The sequence below is a fragment of the Lontra canadensis genome, unplaced genomic scaffold (assembly GCF_010015895.1).
Source record: "Lontra canadensis isolate GAN:19392208 unplaced genomic scaffold, GSC_riverotter_1.0 scaffold143, whole genome shotgun sequence".
In the NCBI taxonomy this organism is placed as follows: Eukaryota; Metazoa; Chordata; class Mammalia; order Carnivora; family Mustelidae; genus Lontra; species Lontra canadensis.
The window spans coordinates 467088-489703 of record NW_022631137.1 but is presented as its reverse complement, the minus strand read 5'-3'; positions in this window follow the sequence as shown (position 1 = coordinate 489703).

The following is a 22616-nucleotide window of genomic DNA, read 5'->3' as shown; positions in this document are numbered from 1 at the left end:
AGGGATTCGTGTGGACACATATTTCGAATGATAAAAAGATGGAAAACTACAAATTTGAAAATGCTGGAAAGCCTTACAAAGTTTTCAGAAATTCAGAAAAATAATTCTTTATAATTTTGTTGACAGGAAGGTCCTTAATCTATAATATGATTTTGCTACATATTTTTGTATGATTGTACTTATCTCTTCTTCTTATGCCCCAAATACGTGATGTCATCTGCAAGGATAATGGAAAAAATTCAGCCACTGGGAAACCAAGGCCTGAGGCCAGCTGCTATTTTTGTAAATGAACTTTTAGTGGGGTATGGTCAAAACTGTTTGCCTTTTGTCTCTGGCTGCTTCCTTGTCACCAAGAGACAGATTTGCATACTTGCAAAGGAGAACATACAAGTACAAAGTCTAAAATATCTGCTCTCTGGGCCTTTTACATGAAAGAACATATATATTGCCAACTCTGCTCTAGGGCAATGGTCCCAGGAGGGGAGCATTGAAGAAAGGTGCTCTGAAACTTAATTGCATTTACTTCCCCTAAAGTACTGTCTTGCCTCTGGACCAGAAATGTCCTCCAATCCAGATGACTCCTTTAAGATTGAGCTCAGAGGTATCCTCCCTGGGAAAGCATTCCCTAAAATCTCCCCACCAGCCCACACCACGGGCCACCCCTCTCTGCACCCATAGTCCCACTGAAACCCCCCTCCATTTATTTCGGGGGGTGGAAATCATTGCCCTAAGCTTCCTTTCACATCAAGTTGGGAATGTGATGGTGTGGTCTGACTGAGGTTGAGTATCCCAAGAGGAAGAGTGTCCACAGGGATTTTGGAAAGACCGACAGCTATCTGCTTCTGCTTATCTGCTATCTGCTTCATATCCCTTCTCCCTTTGTTACTGAGAAGCAAAAAGTGATTTTATTCAGAGTATTGTTCCATCAAGTTCGAACACTATGTTTTTCAGCCTCATTTGTCTTTCTAGTGAATGAGATGTAAGTGGAGTTGTTTGGGATTTTGGAAAAAGCTACTACTAAGGACTGCCTTGTCTTGGAGTTAATTCCTTTTTTGGTCATCACTACCCTTTCTTCTGTTTGGCTTCTTATCATAGGAAAGCAATGGCAGGAATCCCCGCAGCCATCTTGGAATCTGAGGAGAATTCGTGGCTAAAAATCAGTGTAAGAGTTAGTCAAAGAGAAACATAAAAGGTACTCTGTGTCCCAGCTGACCCTGTCGAGCCACCAAGAGTCGTGAAATATCTATCTTCAGACAACTCAAGTTCATGAATTAGTCCTTGTCCGTTCAAGCCATTGTAAATGAACCTCTACTCCTAGTAGCCCAGTGCAACTCCTAAGTGGTACAGAGATAAAATTCTTAGATTATTTAATCAAATAGGGAGGGAGAATCTGAAATACTTTGGAACTACTAAACACAAAGACCGTTAGGATTGTGTCACACAGTTTTGCCGGTTAATGAGAACTGACTTTGTAATCGGAAGTCAGACAAGCAGTGCTGTGAGAGAGGTCGTTTTAGGGTACGTTTTCATCAAGATAATGTTGGCTAGTAACAACTGACAAATCTAACCTCGTGTATTTAAGGAAAGAAAGAGGATTTATTGATTCCTGTAACTGGGAAGAATGGAAATGGATTCAAGGCTTCAGATGATTCATTGCATTTTATCTGAGCCTCTCACTCCCTGTGCCGATGGATTTTTCCATGTAACTGGGAAGCAAAGAAGCATCGCCAATGGCAGCTAAGGCTTGCAAAACTCATTTAGCGCCTCGAGGAAAGATTACTTTTCTCTTCTAGAATCCATGGAGAAAAATCTTCCGGAAAGAGCTCTGACTGGCCAGTGAAAATCGCATGCCCAATTCTTTTGCTGATTAGTATTGTCAAGGGGAAGGATGGGCACTGGCCGGTCTGGATCATGGGCCAGCCCATGCCGTCAGGGAACAGAATACCACGACTGGAAGCCCTTCCCCAATCAGACAGGAGGCACAAAAGACGTGGGACTAACCAAAACCGTAGTACTACCCAGGCAATGTACTAAAAGCCAACAGTTAATTCTTTGAGAACAGAAGCCTACTATGCACGATGTCTCTGGCACATGGAAGACATCCTATCAATGAAAGCTTTGTGAATGGGGTGTTTACATTTCCATCGATGAACCCTTAGTTTTCCCGTTTTGTCGTAATAGAAATAATAGCCATTTGTGGACTGCTTCCCATGCCTGGATTTTTTTTTTTTCTTTCTCATTTAATCCTTAAAATGATTCCAGTTGCTAGTGAGGAAAGTAGGGTGTAGAGTCATCTGGCCCTACCTGCTTAAGCCTGCTGCACTGAACTCCAAGTCCATTCTCATCTGAGTACAAAACCCGGGCTTTTTCTGGGCAGCCTCCTACCTCTGAAAGTGTTCCAGGTCGAACGTCCCATCACACATCTGTGATTGTCTCTCTTTGTTCTTCTCAGCTCATCTTGGAGATCACCTATGCCAGGGAATTTCAAATCTGATTGCCTGCACAAATCACCCTGTGTGCTAAGGCTGATTCCTGGGCCTCATCCCCCTTGATTCTGGGGGCTCTTGATGGAATAATTATGGAGTAGGACCCAGTAATCTGTGTTGCAGGTATTACTATGAAATGTTCCAGGCAAGCAAAACTCACAGAAAATGAAGCCTTTGTGCACTTACCACCATGCCTAAAAATAAGCATGTCATGAGGCACCTGGGTGGATCAGTTAGTTAAGCCTCTGCCTTCAGCTCAGGTCATGATCCCAGGGTCCTGGGATCAAGTATCGCATCAGGCTTCCCGCTCAGCAGAGAGCCTGATTCCCCCTCTGCCTCTGTCCCTCCCCCCAGCTCATGCTCTCTCCCTTTCTCTCTCTCAAATAAATAAATAAAATCTTCAAAAAAAATAGTCATATCAGGGACATTTATAAAGTCCCTGCCATGCCCATCTCTGCCGAACTTTTACCCTCCCCACAGACAAGTGACCTTTATCTTGAATCTCATGTTTGCTTTTCCCATCTATGTTTGCATACAGCTACTGCCCACAGGTATGTCCCTACGTAATTTATAGCATCATTTTGCATGTGTACTGTGTATGTTATTTAACTCTACCTTCTCGTCCATGATTTTCTTTGCTCTCTCAGTTGGTACTTTGGGTTGTACCCATTGTACACTGATGAATGTAGCACTAGTTCCTCTGTTTTCCCCACTGTATGGTATTCCAGTGTCTGAATTTACCACGACTTATTTAGCTATGTTGTCACTGATGGACATTAAGACATTGACAAATTCTCACCTTTACAGAGTTGCCGTGAACATTTTTGAACATATCCCCTTGTTTGCTTGCTGGGTAGCATCTCTAGGTTCCATCCGAGGTCCTAGGGAACAGTGAATCTGTATTTTTTTTTTTCAGAACAGCTCAGTTGATTCTACTGGGCAGAAAAATGACAGAACTACTGGGAGTCTTTGCCACCCATAAAATCCCATACCTCAGTTCTTCTCAAATTTGAACACGCAAACTTATTTCCTGGGAAACTTGTTAAAATGCAGATTCTGATTCAGTAAGTCTAGGGTGGGATGTGAGATTCCGTATTTCTGACAAGCTCCCAGGGGATGCTGGTGCTTCACAGATGGGTCATTCTTTGACTCTAAAGTTCTAGCTCATTCTTTCAATAGAGTTGATTTAAGCACTGGCTATGGTTAAGGACAAAATATGTGGGGAGGAGTAGGAACAGTAAACACACACTTCTTTTTGTCTGAGATAGTCCCAGTTTTTCTTAAAGACTTTATTTGAGAGAGAGAGAGAGAGAGAACACGAGCGGGAGGAGGGGTAGAGGGAGAGAGAGAGAACCTCAGGCAGACTCCACATTGAATGCAGAACCTGACATGGGGCTTGATCTCACGACCCTGAGATCATGACCTGAGCTGAAATCAAGAGTCACATGCTCAACCGACTGAGCCACCCTGGTGCCCCAAGATAGTCCCAGTTTTTACCTAGTACTCCATGTCTACATTTGATGACAAACATCATAGTCGTCCGGAAATAAGGCAGTTTCTGTATCTTAATCTCTAAGGAGAGAAGCTTAAAGAACCAGTAGCTTTCTGAAAGGGAAACTCTCTAACCAATGAGAGACGATTGAGCGTCAGAACTCCATTGACCTTCGGCATCTTTTCCGGGGCAAAACGAGATGTCCCAGATTGTATTCTCACCAAGGGATACCTGTCAGCTCCAAGTAGTAAGTGGGCAAGAAGGAAATCTGGAATCTTTAGCTCTTTCTCAGATTTTTCTCCTTCAGATTTCTAAGATGTTACTGAATTGATTTTATGCTGAATGATATCCTCATGTGGGGCTACAGACATGAAGCCCAAATAGAAGCAATGATTATAGGGCCATGAATGTCACTGAAGACATGGTGGTTTGGGTTTTGATTATAATGTTGTTTAAAAGGTTTTGAAAAGACTACAGAAATTGGGGATCTGTGTTCTCACTCTTGTAAGAGGATGCTCGTTGCCTTGCAGATTTGGGCAAACACTTGACTCGGAGTCCAACATTGGGCTCGGTTTCCATTAACAGTACGGCTTAGGGAAAGCCAATTGCTTTACTGCTCTCTTGATTCAGTGCTACCTAGAATAGGAAACCATTTTTTTCTGGAAAAGACCTCAGAAGAGCCATGTTAACAGATGAAGATCTGTACAGCTGGAAACACACATGAATTTCTCAATGCCACACTGTCAGTGTGGGTTTATAGAGCTTTACCCAAAAGGAAGAGTGTACATGTTCTGCCAAAAACACCTGGTCAGAAAGATGGAGTGTGTCATAAATGCATTTATCTTTTAACAGTTCCATTTGATATTTATTAACTTAGAAAAATATAAAAACATTATAACTAGAGAGTATAGGATTATCCATATGAAAAGAATTAATCATTTTATTTTTTCAGGTGGGCTGGACGCAAATGCCACATTTCTATAAGTACCATCATTCCCAAGCTTCTTTATGCAATAATTATTGACTTCTTGTTTATAAGCAGGCCCGAAAGTAATGTCTCTTTTTAATTAGTTTCCTGATGACTTTCTTTTTCTTTTTTAATTAAACAATGCCAGAGACAAACTTTTGAAACTAAAGACACTTTAATGGATATGATCTGTCTGCCTTTCTTCTTCTGACTGTATTCATTATAGGCAAATCAATGAAAATTGATAAACTCGTGATGGAAAAAAGGAATGTATTTGTATTCATTACAGGGGATTGGAGATAATAATAAAATGGAATGTTGTTATAGTGAGATATAAACCCAACCTACGGAATTGTTCAATATGAGAATAGCTAGATACATCTCATTACCATGATAGGGAGCAGCTCAGAGCGGAAGCCAATAATTTTAAAAGTCTTGAGCACAGGGTTATGCTGACTATACAGTTCAATACGTTAATTGACAATAAATCCTGCTTTCCTCTAAAAGGCACTTGACTAGTCATTTTCAAGATGGTCATGATTTTTTATGATGCGGAACTTTTAATTTACAGGGATGATAAAAATAGATTTACTTTCACCCACTTGTATTTGATTTAATTACCTAATCAACTATAAATCAACTACTAGTGAAAAAGTAATTTAACATAGATGATATTTGGCTGTCATAGTTTTGGGTTACTGCTAGGAGGGTTTGGTGAATGGAGCGGAAAGAGGCTAGGACAGGTAAATCTTCTACACTTTTCCCCAAAGTTCACAGGAAGTCTGCAGAGTTGAAATTAGAGAAGTTGGATCCACCTTCAAAAACACTCTATTGACATGTTACCTACTTGGTTCTTAACCAGATATACCTTGGAGAGGTCTGATGGTGTCTTCTAGTAGAAAAAATTGGGACTTGATTTTTTTTTTTTTTTTAGCATTTTCGAGCTCTCGTATAATATCATATTGTGCCAGTGACACATTAGATGGGAACCTAAGGTGATAGTTGAGATTGACCATGGAAAACCAAAGCTCAATGCAGCAGAACCTGCTAAGTTAAATGTCTCATTGGTAGATGGGGGTTATTTATGGTTAAAGAAGAAAGGCATGGTTTCCTGAGATAATTGGAGGCTCTGAAGCCCCAGTGTCAGAAAACCTACTGGAACGTCTCTGTCCAGGCTTGGTCAGACAACTCAGACACTCCCCTTTTCTACTTGCCTTTCCAGGAAATCAAAGTCTCCAGTCTTTTTACAACCATATGCCAATTACTATCTACTTGCCCCTAAAGGCAAATCTCTTCCTATCACTTGACTGCTCAAAATTCTTCAATGGCTTCCCATCATGCTCAGGATCAAGTGTAGATTTTCTAACTCTTTGTCAATACTCCTTTATTCTATGGTTCAAAAATTCTGAAGGTCTTTCAGTTCCTGCAAAATTATGATTTATTGGCTTCCTGGCTTGCTGGCTGGCTGGCTGGCTGGCTGGATGGATGGATGGATGGATAGATGAGTGTGTAGGTAGATGGATGGACAGATAGATGGACAGATGGATGAAGAGATCAATTAATGAATAATAGATCATAGAGCTACTAGATAAACTTAGATGCTAATATATAGGTAGATTGCAGATAATAATATAATAAAAGATCAATTAATCAACTTTCCTTGCTATTCCTAGGAGTTTTTAGCCCTAGTCCCCAAAATATCTTCTGTTGTTCTAACCCATTCTTCTTTCAGGGTGACTGAATCCCATTTATTTGCTAGGCGCTGAGATGGCTATGCTTTTTGGTGAAGTTTAATCTTACTCGTGGTTCTAACCTGTCATGTTGGTTTAGCCTCTGGGGGTGCCTTGCAGTCCTGGTGGTGGACGCCATTTTCCCTGATTCACGTTGCACTTAATTATCTCTGTCTGATAACGAGAAACAGGATTCTTAGCATTTTTCTTTTTCCACACTTCTATTTTCTTTGGAGTCAACCCTTAACACCTATTATTAACTAGAGATGGGCACAGTGTTTGGCTCATATACAAGACCAAGATGAGTGACAGGTTTTAAACAGAATCAGTCAACAGATTTTCAACTTCTAGCATGAGACTTTGCCTCAGGTTTGGTGATGATCTCTAGCATTAATTTCTCCCACACCTCATATTGGTTTTGTAGTAATACAAATGTTTTGTACAAAAAAAGTTAATAAGTTTTGAAGCTATATAATGGATACAATGGGTTCATTATTCTGTTACATTTGCACGGATGCATGGAATTTATTCTTTTATCTGGTTGAGCTCTATATATTAAAATGAGCAAAGATATGAGCACATGATGCCTAAAATATATGTGTGTGTTTTTATCTACTATTGAAGGGAAGATATAATAGCCCAATTACATTTCAATACAAACATATTATCCACAACACAATTTTTTTCATTTCTATATGCCCTAACCTAGTCCAAGAGCCTAGACCCAGAGTTTTACAGAATGGCATTAAGATTGCCCAGGTCATTTTGTGTTCTGCTTTGTTCATTTCACAGTTGATCAAAAACATTTTGCATATTTCCACCCAGTTTTCATGATGGTAATTTTTAATATCTGCAAAATAATCCTATCACGGTGATGGAACATCATTGAGCCCATCATCCCCCTATGGATGGACATTTTTATTGTTTGTGTCTTTTTGTTGTCATTGGAGATAATGCTGCGAAGACTAATAAAAGATGTGCATATAGAAAGTCTGATTAAAATTCCTCATCAATTTTCCCCCTCTCCAAAGAGTATCTGATTATCTCAGAACTCATTATGTCCTTAATTTCTATTTTCATTTTCTTTTTTCACAGTTGCCATACCTATCAGTCGCCTCTCTTAATGTTTTGTAGCCCTCCTCTCTCCAGCTTTCTCTAAGGAGAGACAAATGTGGTCTGCATAGTAACACGGACTTGGAGTCAGGCCAACTTCAATCTACATGCTCCATCCACCACTCAGTAGCTCTCGGAACTTAGAAAGGTGATTGAGTATTCCCAGCCTTCAGTGTTCTCACCCACAGAACAAGAACAGTACCAATATTACAGGTTTATTATAGAGCAAACTTAAAGAGATAACTTTTTTTTTCATTATTATTTTGTTTGGCTAGCTTCAAAGGTTGAACTCAGAGAGAGTGGGATTAGGTCCGAAAATGGTCATGGTGAATATTTGTTGGTTTATTCACTTGTTTTGTTTCTGCCTTCCATTTAAATGACCATAGAGAACACTGAGCCGGCAAGAGAGCAATCATAAGATCTGCCTAACTAGCCTAATGAGCTTTCTTGGGGATTCTTGCCATGCTTTTACGTAATATTCATAGAAAATCAAGTTTAAAATAAATGGCAGTGTTGGCCCCCAGTGAATTCGTATTCCACGTTTTTCATAACTATATAGTAACCCATGGAGATGGAGTTGAAGATTTTACTATTGTAGATAACATGGTAGTGAATAATATTGAGTATAAAACAATTTCTTAAAATTAGAGTTATTTCCTTGGGAGGAATTCCTGCATTTGGACCAACTATGTCAGGCAGTATAAACATTTTAAATGTGATTCCGTTTGAAAGTATTATGTTTTTTCCTAAAATACTGTACTAATTATTTACACCTGCTAACCCCTCTTAAGTTCAGTAATATGATTCCGGGGCGGGGGGGAAATAGAAAGTTTCAAAGAATGAACTCAGTTCAATAATACAAGGTTCATGTTCTGGGAAATGTCATAAATGTTTCCCCTTATACTTTTGTTCTATCGGACTGTGTTGGTCTATGAAATAACCAAATAAATATTGTTTTCATAGCCAAAAAAACCCAAAAAACAAAAAACTGTAGCTTCTACTTAGCAACATACAAGACTTGTAAATTAACCTACCGGGTTATATCATGATGGGGGAGAAACAAAAATGACATCATTTTATGAAAAACTCTATGGACTGAACTGAAACACAATAAATCTTTTTTTAAATTATCTTTATTAACATATAATGTATTATTTGCCCCAAGGGTACAGGTCTGTGAATCATCAGGCTTACACGATTCACAGCACTCAACATAGCACATACCCTCCCTATTGTCCATCACCCAGCAACCCTATCCCTACCACCCCACCCCCAGCAACCCTCAGTTTGTTTCATGAGATTAAGAGTCTCTTATGGTTTTTCTCCTGCCCAATCCCATCTTGTTTCATTTTATCCTTCCCTATCCCCATGACCCCCCACCCTACCTCTCAAATTCCTCATATCAGAGAGATCATGTGATAATTGTCTTTCTCTGATTGACTTATTTCACTCAGCATAATACCCTCTAGTTCCATCCACATCATTGCAAGTGGCAAGATTTCTTTTGATGGCTGCACGGTATTCCATTGTGTATATATACCACATCTTCTTTATCCATTCATCTGTTGATGGACATCTAGGTTCTTTCCATAATTTGGATATTGTGGACATTCCTGCTATAAACATTCAGGTACACATGCCCCTTCGGATCACTACATTTGTATCTTTAGGGTAAATACCCAGTGGTGCAATTGCTGGGTCATAGGATAGCTCTATTTTCAACTTTTTGAGGAACCTCCATGCTGTTCTCCAGAGTGGTTGCACCAGCTTCCATTCCCACCAACAGTGTGGGAGGGTTCCCCTTTCTCCTCATCCTCGCCAGCATCTGTCATTTCCTGACTTGTTAATTTTTAGCCATTCTGACTGGTGTGAGGTAAAACACAATAAATCTTGATCGGGTTCAGTATCATTTTTGTCTTGCTTTGTGCGTCTTACAAATGTCAGCCAAGGACTTAATGGTTTCAAATAATATCCTACATTTAAACTTTTTGGTTCCCAAAAACAGTGGTTGTTGATGTTGTCATTAAGAACCAGTGGTTTCCCTTCACTTTTAGTGGTGAAATTTTTTTAGACTTGCATGTCAAAGGGTGGGACTGCCTAAGCTTAGTCCCCCCCGCCAACAATTCATCTCTTTCTATCTCTCTCTCCTCACTACCCACACAGCATATCACTCCCTTTTCTGTCAACTGTTCACCTTTGCTAATGAGCAGTTAATGGGTTTTGGCATCACTGGAGGCAGAAACGCAAACAGGGCTGTTGGATCGCAGGCTGGCCTGGTGTACTGTAATCATACATATGGGATCCTCAAATCAGCCCCCGAGCCATGTCCTCATTTCCCCAATTCTTTCCTGGAGCATAGAGTGTTTAGAAATACAGCTCTATTTTAAAACCTCCGATGTACCACGTTCTCTGGCGACATCCTCTCCTCTTGGAATTGATAACATGTTGAATCTGAGTCGTAATGGTAACTTCCTCATGAACATCTGATGTTGTGAAATTAACAGAGAGGAGAACTCCCCGACAGTTGAAGCCAAGAAATGAATTATAAAAATGTACTTCAGTCACAATACCAGAGAGAATCCGGTTATGAATTAGTAACAGATGGGAAAATACTATTCACTTCCAGTTTTACATAAATGTCTATAATGCTTGTTCTGATCATAAGTTTTTATTTCTTTCAGAGCTTCGTTATGGTTCTAGCAAGATTCGCCATTAAAAAATAATAATAGGAAAAGGAGTGGGTTGGGTAGATGCTGTTTTTCTTGTCCGTCCTTCTCTTCTTATTAAGTAAAAAAAATAATAATTCAGGTGAAGGAAAGATAGATCATTTCGTTGCTTACTTTTTGTTTTACAAAACAAATGATTATACATTCTCCTAAACCACTTAGTCAAGGGCAGTTTTTTGTTTTTGTTTTTGTTTTTTTTAGATTAGCATCTATGATATGAAAGGGAAGCATTCATTAATGGAGCCTCTATACCCCTTCCTTTTCCATACTGCTACTGCTCTCAGACAACCTTAGAAAGTAAAAGTCTGTAGCGTTTGCCTCAAACTTTTGATGTAAAAAGTGTCTCCATCAACACTGTGCCTTAATACTGGTATGAGATCCCTTTTCAGACACATTTTTTTTTCTCATAAGCAATATTGGTTAATTCACAGATCAAAGAGAAGTTAAAGACCCTTCAGTCTGTAGTTTGGTAAACAGCTGGTCTTTTGTCCAACCCCATTCACTCTCCTTTCTAATCCACCTCACTGAGACTTTCTGGGTGTCCTCTACGGTGGGGCAGACCTGCCCTTTCCAAGCCAAAGGCATTCTCCAAGTGAACTCCTATTGATTCTTCAAGAATGAGCTCAAATGTCACCTCCTCTATGATGTCCTCCTAATTTTCCCAAGCACTGAGCATCCCTTCCTCTGTGCTCTTAAGAATACCAAGTGTTTTCTTTTTTAGAGCATTGTTCACCTTTGACTGAAATTGTCAATTTGATTTCCCGCCTCTTCCCCTAAACCAGCGTGCATTTTTTTGTGTTCAAGGTGATTGCGTGTGATCAAAGCCCATGCTTTGATCCTATACAAAATAAATGGTAGATCTTGTGTGCAAGATCTATACAAAATAAATGGTAGATCTTGTGTACAAGGCGGAATTCTTGAAACAGTGTCTAAGAACAATTCCAAGTTCAGAAATGATGTTCCTCTCATATCCTTTTCCTTCAAACTAAGCTGCTTACTCCCCATAGCCAATCTTCCTTCCTAAAGGCAACACTTTATTTATGAAAATGCTTTAAAAAAAAAACAGGGGGATATTGGCATTATTTTAGAGAGACTTTCTAAAGAACCATAACAAGTCTATTTGAATCTTTTATTTGGTATTAACTAGATATTTTATCATAAGTGAGCAGGGAGTTTCTGGTTCACTAGTCTTTATTGCTTTCTTGAATGCATTTCAACTTTTCCATATAATCCTCAATCCTTTTTCTCTTCAAATGTTAACTCCTTCGCCATGTGCCTCGTCACTCCTTCTGTTAATGTCCCTGAACATTCACTGGTGGATTGTCCTCTTGAATACAGGTATGCTTTGAACTCACGGTGAATTTTCCCTTTCAAATGGGGCTGTAAGGACTGGAGTCTTTCAACCTGTTTTACTCGTAGCCCAAAATATTTGTTCTAAGATATCTTTCCAGTTGATTCTGAGTGACCAAGGGTGCCCTGTTCTGTACAGATGGGATCTGTTTTAGGTCTCTGTTTGCAGGAGTTCTCATTGCTTATCCTGTCATAATTAAGTAAATGTTCTCGATGTCCCTTTTGAATTACTATAGGACACAGAAATGGTCCTCACAATTTCCTGGTCGTCTTTCCTATCTATCTATCTATCTATCTATCTATGAGAGAGAGGAAGAGAGAGTGTGAGCATTGAGGGATGGGGAGAGGGAGAGAAAGAATCCCAGGCAGGCTCCACGCTCAGCAAGGAGCCCAATGTGAGGCTCGATCCCACGACCCTGAGCTCATGACCTGAGCCGAAATGAAGAGTTGGACACTGAAAGGACTGAACCACGCAGGTGCCCCAAGGTTTCCTTACCTCTTATGTGGCTCACTTGATAGCACGTGCTCTCACTTACTCCCTAGTCCCATCTTCTGTTACACATTCTCTGCTTCGGCCTCAAAGAACTTATTTGAACCTGTCTCTGTATGTTCACATATCCTGTCTGTTCTGAAAGGAATGACCTTTCTCCCCTCCTGCACCCAGCAACCACCCTTCAGCATTCAGAGGGAAGCCTCACTGCATCACAAAGCCTGACAGCTCATAGCACTTTTTTCCTGCCCTGAGATCATCTATTGAGATGTGGGTCTGTTCTTTGTCCTCTTTGCTATAGAAAGTGCCAATAAGTGAGGTCCACTTTTTCTTCTCCATCACATGATGGCAGCTGAGACTTTCTATTCTGAATTTTGGCTCCTAAACGCCATGGAGTTTGGATTGAGGAGGACAGGCAGACATGTCACCAAATGTGCTTTTGAGAAAACACTCGCTTAAATCTCTTTGAGTAGCTCAACAGCTTGTAGACATTGGCCAAGGAGACTTGATGCGAAGGACTACAGAGGTGGAAAAGGATGGCCCTCATAATAGAAATAGCTGGGTGGGTTGTGGTAATATAAAGCTTGGCTTGGGAATGTCCGAGTGGGCAGGAAACCATATCAGAAGATGGGCCAACTTTACACTGGAATATAGGCAGAGGGAAGGCAGGTGGGAAGACAGAAAACAGAATTGAAGATGTAAGAAATGGACAGGCCCAGATCCATCTGTAGAGTCTCTAAAGTCTGAGTCAAATTCTAGGCCTGTTCAGTGATATAGTTTCTCTAGATGTGAAAAGTGATATGGAGTTTCTCTTGATCTGTTTGGTGATATAGTAGTTTTTCTAGATCCAAAAAGCAAAGCATCGGACATTTTCCATTTTCTGGGCATTTCAGCTGTGCCCAGCACAATGTTAAGTCATTTCACCACATTATTCCATTGAATCGCCAGGAGACTGTAAAAGATGTATCATTGCCCGCATTTCCCAGAGAGGGCCACCAGGACTCAGATACGGCATTAAAGAGTCAATATCAGAGTTCACGATCAGCATGTCTAACTGGGACCACACTCTTTCTAGTCTATCAGGTGACCTCTTCTTTTGAAGCCAGAGCCCTGGGTCCTTCATTTGGCCATACATGGGAACTTCCCTAATGGGATCCTGCTCTCCCTCATTCCAGAAGAACCCAGAGGCAATGAAGCCCATCTCACTTTGGTGCCTCCAAATGGAGTTCTCCAAGCCTACTCCAGTCTCAACCCCTAATGAGACTCCTTCATTATTGAGGAAGGCGGTGGAGGAGTTAGAAACCTGTCACCCTGGGAGTTTTCAGAGCCTTTCTGCCTCTCTCAGCCATTCGCTTCTCCCTATAGTGGGCTGTAAAGGCACGTCGGCACTCATCAGCAGAAGACTTCCACCTCCCTTGCGAGGTTCAGTCTTTGACTAACCTTGTTGAGGCTCTTCTGTCATCATTATTGCTTTCTTTTATAGCCCCCACTGGAACTTAAGACTCATTGTCAGAATCAGCCCAGTCAGAGGGTTCCAGAGGGGACCATTGGAGTTTTATGGAGACTTTTCCAGCTGCTAAATAACCTTGAGACGAGAGCTTAGTTATTGACTTCCTGACTCATTGCTCCACCTCCCTGGCCACCTGGTTGATATTTTATGTTCTTTGACACTAACTACCTCCTGAGGATCCTGCACCATTGTTGACATAAAGCCTTCATTTAATGATGGCATGAATTGACTTGGGATTTCGGAGTGACATTTCTTCGTCACACCTGTATGTCTAAGTTGGGAGGGTGTGCCCAGCAACTCTACCCATGGTGTCTCTGCCCCCCTTTTCCTTTAAATGTACACACATGGATGACATCCATGTTGCCTTCTTTGATGTGTTTGAGAAATAGGCGAGAGGCTCCAAGGTCTAGTTCCTAAGTCCCTCATCATCCAGTAAGCTCCTCTTGATTACTTTGTGAATCACTATGGTTTAAGGACACCATGCCTTGCAAAATGAATTGAGGAAAGTGTAGCTTTAAAGATATTTCCAGGATTTGTGCCATTCTATAGGTGATACTAGAGGGAAAATTGTAAGTCTTAATCTTCACCCTCCCAGAGATCACTCTGGAAGTTGTGAGCATAAGAACACCTGGCCATCAACCCACTGTTTCCAACCAGAAATGTCAGAGTAGCAGGAAATCTGGATTTATGATGAGTGGTTGCAAACTACCAAAGGGATCGTTGACTTTAGCAGGACAGGACATGGGTGACATTCGGCAAGACTGTGCTGGCGTGGAATGGCTATGTGAACAGAAGTGAACGTCAAAAATGTTGTAAGGTTTCTGTCATAGCAGACACCATGATGATGCTTCCCATAAATCAGACCATTTATTTCTCAAAGACCATTATTTCACTTATGGGCATCTGATACCCATTTTACAGATGCCAAGACTGAATCTCATACAGTTTGTCTTAGATTTTTTTAGATCCAGAAATCTTACTTTCTAGATCCCAGGAGGGTGGCTTGAGTTCAACCCTTAGCTGACTGGGCTTCAAGCTTGTTGTCAAGCTGTTTTGCATAGTGATTCTACTATTCAGGCTGTCTCGTGATCCTGATATTAGCCCAGGGAGCACCCAGAGACCAAAGTAATGGGTTCTAGAACAAACAGGTCTAGATTTGAATCCTGGCTCTTCCTTTTTCAGAGTGACTCCCTTAGTCTAAAGAATGAGAACTATAGGGCTTATTTTCTGAAGTTTTATGGGGAATTAAAGTGCACTAATATTTTAACATAGACATCAATGCATGTTGGATGCCCTTTCTCACAGCTTAGTGTCGAATGTCTTTTGCCTTCTATGTAGCAAATTGTGTCACCCATCACCCTCTGAACGTCCACAGACATTTGTCCATCCTGTTGTATAAAACCTGGCATCTCCTCCCTCATGTAATGCGTGGAAGTGGGTTGAGTGCCATGCACATAGTAGGAACTCCTTGCTGGTTGTGTGAGTCTGGGTTCCCTAGGCAAACAGAACCAACGGGAGGCATATGTACACACAGTGAGAAATAGATGCAGAGAAAAAGATGAACCATAAGGAATTGGCTCACATGATGATGGAGGTTGACAAGTCTGGAGATCTGTAGGGTGAGTCAGCAAGCTAGAGACTCGAGAGCACCCGTGTGTTGTCTAGTCCAAGCAACAGAAGGCTTGAGACCTAGGAAGAGCTAAGGTTGCAGGCTGAGTCTGAAAGCTTAACGGACCATTGTCCCAGTTCAGTTGGGAAGGCAGCTATATTTTCCCCTTATTCACAGGAGGGTTGACCCATTTGTTCTATCCAGTTCTTCAACTTGTTAGACGAGGCCGACCACCCACACTAGGGAGAGCACTCTGCTTTACTCAGTCTCTCTCTCTCTTTTTTTAAAATATTTTATTTATTTATTTGACAGAGAAAGAAATCACAAGTAGGCAGAGAGGCAGGCAGAGAGAGAGGGGGAAACAGGCTCCCTGCTGAGCAGAGAGCCCAATGCAGGGCTCAATCCCAGGACTCTGAGACCATGACCTGAGCTGAAGGAAAAGGCTTAACCCACAGAGCCACCCAGGCGTCCCATGCTTTACTCGGTCTCTTGATGTAAATGTTCATCTCATCCAGAATGTTCTCATAGGAACACTCAGAAGAGTCTTTGTCCAACTACTTGGGCACCCCAGGGCCCAAATCAAGTCAACATAAACTTAACCGTCACACTGAATAAATGAACTTGCAAAGTGGACTCACTTGACCCCTTCTCTGAAAGCAGGCCTGAGGCACCTGGGTGGCTCAGTGAGTTGAGTGTCAGACGGCTGATTTTGGCTCAGGTCGTGATTTCAGGGTCCTGAGCCTGAGCCCCACATCGGGCTCTACACTCAGCAGGCAATCTTCTTCTCCCTCTCCCTCTGCTCGTCCTCCTGCTCATGCTCTCTCTGTCTCTCCCTCTCTCAGATACATAGATAATAGATAATAGATAGATAAAATTTTTTAAAAGCAGGCCTATCTTTCTCCTACACGTGTGTTTCTCAGGCCTTATTGGCGGTTCCTCGCCACAATTTATTCAGTTGGTACTTAGCACACAGCTGTTAAAGATCTTACTAGCCCCATGGGGTTACTCCCACAGAGTATCAGGAACCCTTGTTCCCTTTGGCTCCCCAGCCTGCCCCGAGGGTTCCTCCTACTCCATTCCTCCTCTGCTTCCAAGCCTGGGTACCTGACCCAGGCTCCTCCTCCTCCCCTCTTTTCTGGGAAGCCTCCAAACCCCACATATTTGCTGCTTAGCCTTTTCTTCAAAGTGAATCAGGATGCCCAGGTCACAGCTCAGTAGGACCATGAGGGGATTTTCAAGTTTCAACAATCGGAGGATGCCGTCTGCCAGTACCCCATTCTCCCGCCTCACAGGATGACGCAGCACTCTGCGGACTGTGCTTTTCCATAGGGTTTAGTAAGAAGCATGAGTAGATCACGTCCCCAGTGAAGTAGCTTCAAAGGAGTTCCTGATGTGTATAAAGCTGAAAGTCAAAATAAATATGGTAATAGAAAAAAATGAAGATCATGTTGTAAGTCAGGGTTTCTCAGCCTTGGCGTGATTGACATGGGGGGCTGGGTAATTCTCTGTCCTGGGGACTGTCCCGCGTGCCCCATAGGATGTTGGCCGGCATCCCTCCTCTCTACCCACTGCGTGCCAGGAGGAGCAGCCATCCCGCCAGCTGGGATGATCAGAAACACCCTCAGACATCACCCGACATCCCCTGGAAGACACAGTTGCTCCAGGGGAGAGCCTCTGCTTTATGACAGGGGTAAATAGCACAGTCCCTGTTTGAGCTCCCTTATTTCATTCTAGAGCCAAAACCGTCTGTCGCCGTGGTGTTGATTCCTGATTCTGGAGCCTTAGAAATCCAAATTCCTCTCCCCTCCCCTGGCCACCCACAAACAGAATGGACTCCTCTCACCGCACTCAGACAGCCAGAAAGGTCTCCAGACATTACCAGCTGTTCCCTGGGGTAGAGGTGGGAAGCAGCATTGCCCCTCGTCTCAGCAGTGGCTGTAGAGAATACGGAAGGGCCCCGCTTCTGGTCTCAGGGAAACTGTGCAAGTGAGTGTCGAGCAGGTCCTCGGATCACCTGATCCGGAGAAGAAGCCACACGGTGTTACCTGACATATGAGCCAGAATTCAAAGGCGAAGTGAAGAACTGGAGGAAGAAAGGAGGAGAGTGGACGGAGGGTTGGGAACAGAACTAAGGCTTGTCCTCTGTCCACACTGTCTCTGGGCAAGGGAACAAAGGGGAAGAGGCCCGTCCATTTTGTGGTGCGGGTAGGGGCCACGGTAAATAGTTGGGTATTTTGAGGCGATCACCGGGTCACTAGGTGCAGCCGTTCAACCAATAACAACAGCTTCTCGTGGATTCTGAGTCAGCCCAAGACCAGCAGAGTCTCAGTAGCCCCAGAGACAGGTGTGTGCTGGGTCGTCCCAGCGTTGCCAAGGACAGAAAGCCGAGCCTGCATTCCCCGTCTGCCTCCTCATCCCTGATTTTATGGAATCAACCACAGTGACGAATGGCCCTGCGTTTGGATGGCTGTCCCAGCTCTGGTCACAGCTGAAACTCCCTGCCACTGTTGACATATGTGCCCTCGGAGAGCTCTAGCGCGATTGGCCATCTGTCCAGGAGGCCAGAGCCATCCTCAGCCCTGAAATTAGTGAGTGCAGGAGCCAGCTTCTCTCCAGCAGGCACCTGGAGCCACGGGCTCACAGACGTGGCCTCACCAGCCACCAAATGGCTCTGGGACAGTCCCCAGGTTAAAAGCAGAGAGAGGGAGGGGGTAGGAGCAAATGGCTGGGAGCTCGTCCATCTCCTCCTTGGGAACCTGGGAGCACTGTGAGCCTGGCAGGGGGTTGGGGGTGGGTGAGGAGGGGGATGTGTGATGGATTCGGTCCGATTGGGGTCTGGGTCTCAGCTCTACCCGCTCCCGGATGCATGATTTTGAACACAGTCTTTTTCCTAGAGAACAAGTTACTTTTCTTAGAGACTCAGTTTCCGCAACAGGAAAATGACCCCAGCCGCTTCCCCTCTTCTTTCTCACGCCACTGTGGGAATAATTGGCATGCAAATTGGCTTGGCCCATTAGAGAGTGATCTGTGGGCTGAGGACCAGTCCCTCAGTGCAATCGGCTGCAGCCCTGCACAATGTGGATTTTATTATTTATGGAAAAGAATGAGTGGAGAGAACCAGATGTTATGACTCAAGCTCATTTTAGGAGAAAGGCAAAAAAAAAAAAAAAGAAAAAGAAAACATTAATTAGCAGCCTCAGAGGTGTTCAGAGAGGCAAATATGAGAAAGAGTCCAGGAAGAGCCTTTACTTTTAAGTGAAAATGTAACATGCTATCAAGGAAAGTTGAAACAGGACTACAGAAGACGTGATAATAAATCTTTCCCCCGTCCCTTCCTCAGATTACCATGTCTGCCTCTCACAGAAAGTCGGTACGGTTACTGTCTTTTGTGTCCTTCAGGCAACAGTCACCGCAGAGATAAGGGGAGCATTTTACGAGAAGAACCTCCCCTCTACGTTTGATCACTGGATGGATCTTGCTCTGTAGCCATTATCTGTCTCCTCCTTTTCCCGGCTGTGTAATATTCCACCAAGGGGATGTACCATTACTGAACTAGTTTCTTCTTCTAGGACGACAAATACTTTGCCAGTATAAACAACCCTGCAGAATACATACATTGCAAAAATGAGTCTTTGCGCATGTGGGGGTCAATCATCAGACTCAGATTTGTGAGTCCTGGGATCGGTCCTTTAACGTTGCTGCACCGAGCCCATCAGCCCTCCCCCCAGCACCACATATGTGCACCCCTTTGCACCCTATGGCAGTCGGATGATTGACTCAGAGACCTCACTTTCCCCTTTGAATGCATGTCTGCTTTTATTTGTTTCATTAATTTTATTTACCTTTCGGCGTGGGTGATGTTGGGAGAAAGGAACCTTGGAACCCAGTTCATAAAAGATTAACTCTGATGGCAACAGGTCAGGGGCTGCTGAGTTACGGCTCCTGTCTCAAATACGCCCCAGCAACCACATCCACCAGGAGCCTCTGAGGCCAGCCCCTTCATGCAGACACCTCCTGCTTTTTCATTTTTGTGAATAATCCACAGGGAGTGAGGGGATTAGCTCCGCTCCCATTCTGGACAGAGGAGGACAGAAGAGGGAGCCGACGACGGGGCCACTTTGGCTCACGTCCCTAAGGAGTCTGTACCCTGACATCAGCACAGAAATAATCCAAAGGGCCGACACCAACCACAGAAGCAGGCCTCCCAGAAAGCCCACTTGAGCCGAGAGGTGAAGCTGTTCCCTCCAGATGCTCGAATGAAAACAAGATAAATAGCAAACTCACGGAGGGTCATTTATCCGCCCCACCTCACTGCCTGCCTTTCCCTTACACGGGCAGGGCTGCGCTCGCCACCCGCAGAGAAGGAAGGGGAGAGAGGGAGCAATCCCTTCGAAGCTGCCCTGGGTCAACTTTATCAAAATGATAAAACGTTTTGGGTCCTGGCAGCCCCCCGGGCCGGCTCCGGGTTGGGCTTCCAGAGGCATTATGGGGTGAAGGAGGTAAGCACACGGCTCTTCCTGCCGTACCCTAGTGGCATTGCCTGTGTGGCTGCTGATAGCAGTTTTATCAAGATAAATCTAGTGCTGCTTGGGAAGGATATTAATAAATTATCTAGTAATGAAAAATGTGAGAGGAACCATACTCTTACATCAGGCTTGTGATGATTACTTTGATAGATGCACTGGCAAGATTTCCTCGACAAGGCAGAAATGAGAAACATGACACATGGACCTTTAAGGGTGACCTCAGAGGAAAACAGAAGTTGCTGAATGATACAGAAACAGAATAGGGAAAACAAGAGCTCCGAGGCGCTGCCTGTCAGCTGCCAGATGGATGGGCTCTGCCGACGGTCTGATCATTGAGTTCAGTGTCGGATGCAGAAAGGGGAGGTTGGGAACGGGAAGGGAGGGGAGCACACCCAACGGCTGGAGTCTCGTCTCGGAAGCGCAGGGTTCTAGATCGTCATCGATGGATGCTGGGGACTCAGCTCTTTCTGGCAAATCTCAGAAGCTTCCGAAGCCTCAGCCTCCTTATCTGTAAATGAAGAGCATAAACGCTAACACTAAAATTGCAAGTTGTGGGGAATTCCATACAGTCATATCTGGAAAGTTCTCAGAACCAGGAAGTACTCACTAAATGACTGTCTCATCTCATCTGCATGAGACGGTGACCGTGGCCCTAATCACCATGGTGGAAGCAGGACCCAGGAGGAGGGTGTTGATGTTTCTGGATGAGAGTTACTGAGTTCCTGGTGTTCTGTTCGATTCTGGGGATGCTAGCTGAAATCAAGCTGGGCTTTGCCCCAAATGGATCTCAGTGTCTAGCGCAGGAGACAAGTTTGTACACAAGGAATGAAAATAAAGTGCACTGAACGCTAGGAGAAAGGTGTGCCCGGGGGAGCGTACGGGGTGGTCTCTTAAATCAGACTTCAGGAAGGGAATGTGCAATGCAATTTTGTAGGATAGAGAGTGCTCCGTACAGTGATGAGGGGAAATGTTGAAGGAGTTGCTTTAGGAGTGAGTCAAGAAGTCCTGGGACTTGCCTGTGGTTTGGCACAACTGCAGGGTGGGGTAGAAGTGGGAGGGTAGCGGGCAGAAGTAGCTGGGGAGGTAAGCTTGGGGCGGGCTCTTCCGAGTTACTTTGCTAACATGCATGAAGCGTGAGGAATCACTGGTTTCTTCGCACCTGTGTCTCCCCTCCTTCAGCTACTGTTTCTTGATTCTCTTTCGGAGAGGTGCCTGTTCAGTGTCCCCACTAATCTGTGGGCTGCAGAGCTGTGCCGTAGAGGATGGAGGCAGAATGTGTGTGTGGGGGGGGCGGGGACAGCCGCTCCCTGAAGGTAAGGGGATGCAAGGATGAGCATGCATCTTCCAAAACTTGAAATCTGCTCTGTCAGTGTTGGAGTCCATGGTGGGGTACAGAGAACAACATGTGGGAGGAACTGGAGGGTGCCCTCCCTGCCCACCCTGGTCCTACCTACCCTCTCACTCCTCCCTCCCTCCATTACCTGTCCCTGTCCAACGCCTCTCCTCTGCCTCCTCTGCCCTTTTCCTGCTCCTTCCGGACCCCTTGCTGCTTTGAGCACCCATGTTTTGTGAATACACCTGCTACTGCCATGTCCGCTGAGATCAGGGTTTAGTGACACCAGCGGGTGGGGGGGGGCCTGGGAACAGATGGACACTGCACTCCCACTCTCTGCCAGGTCCAACCTTTCTGCGCTCCCTCCATAAAGCACAGTATAAACCTAGTGTACAATTAGAGACTGGCTAAATTAGGGCTTCTCGGGTGGGAGTCAAATGCTGGGCTCCAGGGCAGATAGAGGATACACTGTCACACAGTCTCAGCTACGAATAGTGAGAGAACTCCAGCGCATCCGCCTCACAGCCCTTCCTAGCCCAGATGCTGACCTACAGTTTCCTTCCCTGTCTGATCTTTGAGCATGTCACACGGAGTCAAGAAATACTGAAATCTGTATTGGTTCTTCAGAGAGGCAGAGCCAAGAAGAGATATATACAGAGAGGGAGATTGAAGAGAGAAGGCAGCAGCAGAGGGAAAGGGAAGACGAGATCTGTTTTTTAAAAATTGGCTCACGCAATTGTAGGCTGACAAGTTCAGAATCCTCAGGGCAAGCTGGCTGATTGGAGACTGAGGTTAAAGTGGGCGTCACAGCCTTGAATCTGAGAGCCGGAAACACAGCGTATTTCTCTGTTGTCGTCTAGAGACAGAATTTCTTCTACTTCAGGAAGCCCGAGTCTCGGCTCTCAAGGCTTTCAACTGATTCAATACTCATATGCGTCTCCTTAAGCCACGCTTAAGCTCCCAATAAGAACACTAACAAAGTTATATTTCTTCCCAACTGAAAGAGCACATCCGAAAGAGCACGGACTCTTTCTCCAGAAGAGGAGGCAAAGTCTTTAGATGGTGTTCACTCTCCTCCTTGATGAGCTGTAATTTTAGAGCTCTGATAAAGAGGTCACAACACTCAAATGCCATGATATAAAATGTGGCTGTCTTATTACATGATAAGGGAATCAGAGAGGGAAGGGAAAAAAACAAAGATGTTTGCTTAAAAATATAGAGGGACATACACAGTCATATATATATATATATATATATATATATATATATATATATATATATATA